This window comes from Conger conger, chromosome 2 (genome assembly GCF_963514075.1).
Source record: "Conger conger chromosome 2, fConCon1.1, whole genome shotgun sequence".
NCBI classification, from domain to species: Eukaryota; Metazoa; Chordata; class Actinopteri; order Anguilliformes; family Congridae; genus Conger; species Conger conger.
The window spans coordinates 87,952,119-87,954,552 of NC_083761.1; positions in this window are offsets into that span (position 1 = coordinate 87,952,119).

Here is a 2,434-nt window from a genome sequence, read left to right on the forward strand (position 1 = left end):
TGTGTGCCAGGACCGTCATGCAGCCTCAGGCCTGAGGGACTGTCATTCTGAGGGGACTCGGCGCGTCTGTGAACGCCCCCCCCCCCCCCCCTCAGAGGAGCTGATCACGGACAGACCAGGGTCACTGAGTTAGCTGGATAGTTGCAGAGTAAACCCCACAAAGCAGGATTACTGAGTTAGCTGGATAACTTTACTGAGTAAAACCCACAAAGCAGGATTACTGAGTTAGCTGGATAACTTTACTGAGTAAAACACACAAAGCAGGATTACTGAGTTAGCTGGATAGCTGCAGAGTAAACCCCACAAAGCAGGATTACTGAGTTAGCTGGATAACTTTACTGAGTAAAACACACAAAGCAGGATTACTGAGTTAGCTGGATAGCTGCAGAGTAAACCCCACAAAGCAGGATTACTGAGTTAGCTGGATAACTTTACTGAGTAAAACACACAAAGCAGGATTACTGAGTTAGCTGGATAGCTGCAGAGTAAACCCCACAAAGCAGGATTACTGAGTTAGCTGGATAACTTTACTGAGTAAAACACACAAAGCAGGATTACTGAGTTAGCTGGATAGCTGCAGAGTAAACCCCACAAAGCAGGATTACTGAGTTAGCTGGATAACTTTACTGAGTAAAACACACAAAGCAGGATTACTGAGTTAGCTGGATAACTGCACTGAGTAAAACTCACAAAGCAGGATTACTGAGTTAGCTGGATAACTGCGCTGAGTAAAACCCACAAAGCAGGATTACTGAGTTAGCTGGATAACTGCGCTGAGTAAAACCCACAAAGCAGGATTACTGAGTTAGCTGGATAACTGCGCTGAGTAAAACCCACAAAACAGGATTACTGAGTTAGCTGGATAACTGCGCTGAGTAAAACCCACAAAGCAGGATTACTGAGTTAGCTGGATAACTGCGCTGAGTAAACCCCACAAAGCAGGATTACTGAGTTAGCTGGATAACTGCACTGAGTAAAACCCACAAAGCAGGATTACTGAGTTAGCTGGATAGCTGCAGAGTAAACCCCACAAAGCAGGATTACTGAGTTAGCTGGATAACTTTACTGAGTAAAACCCACAAAGCAGGATTACTGAGTTAGCTGGATAACTTTACTGAGTAAAACACACAAAGCAGGATTACTGAGTTAGCTGGATAGCTGCAGAGTAAACCCCACAAAGCAGGATTACTGAGTTAGCTGGATAACTTTACTGAGTAAAACACACAAAGCAGGATTACTGAGTTAGCTGGATAGCTGCAGAGTAAACCCCACAAAGCAGGATTACTGAGTTAGCTGGATAACTTTACTGAGTAAAACACACAAAGCAGGATTACTGAGTTAGCTGGATAGCTGCAGAGTAAACCCCACAAAGCAGGATTACTGAGTTAGCTGGATAACTTTACTGAGTAAAACACACAAAGCAGGATTACTGAGTTAGCTGGATAACTGCACTGAGTAAAACTCACAAAGCAGGATTACTGAGTTAGCTGGATAACTGCGCTGAGTAAAACCCACAAAGCAGGATTACTGAGTTAGCTGGATAACTGCGCTGAGTAAAACCCACAAAGCAGGATTACTGAGTTAGCTGGATAACTGCGCTGAGTAAAACCCACAAAGCAGGATTACTGAGTTAGCTGGATAACTGCGCTGAGTAAAACCCACAAAGCAGGATTACTGAGTTAGCTGGATAACTGCGCTGAGTAAAACCCACAAAGCAGGATTACTGAGTTAGCTGGATAACTGCGCTGAGTAAACCCCACAAAGCAGGATTACTGAGTTAGCTGGATAACTGCACTGAGTAAAACACACAAAGCAGGATTACTGAGTTAGCTGGATAACTGCACTGAGTAAAACCTGGAACAGATCTTTCTACTTCTGTCCTTTTTCCAGATTTTGGAGGGTTTTGGGTTTTGCTAACTCCGCAATCCTGCTTTGAAACAGGTCCTTGAAAGAGCTCAGTTCAGATGCACAGCTGTGTAGATCATTTAGACACAGGGCTGGAATGCAAGACAGGGTATCAGACGTTACAATCCTCATCCTTACTTAGAGAGACTTAACCCTTTGAAGAGCAGGTTCTTTGGGATGTTTTATCAAAATTTCAAGTTTTGTCAAAATTCCAATGTTCAGTCAGGAATGATGACATATTGCCCTTCAGCCATAAAGGGTTGAAGGGTATTACGGTAAGATAAATTACATGCAAATCACAAAACTATCAAGAGTGCTATTGAGCCAACCAAGAGGACCATAATGTGGGGTTTGCTCTTTTTCAGAGTATATCATAAGTTCTAATACACCACACGAGCTCAATCAGACTGAATCCACAACAATGACATATTTCAGCCAGGTCTGAACTAGATGGACATTTTCAGCTGTGTAGATCTCATACTGCCACATGGAAACAGCAGGTCAAATATGGGACTCTATTCCAACCTCA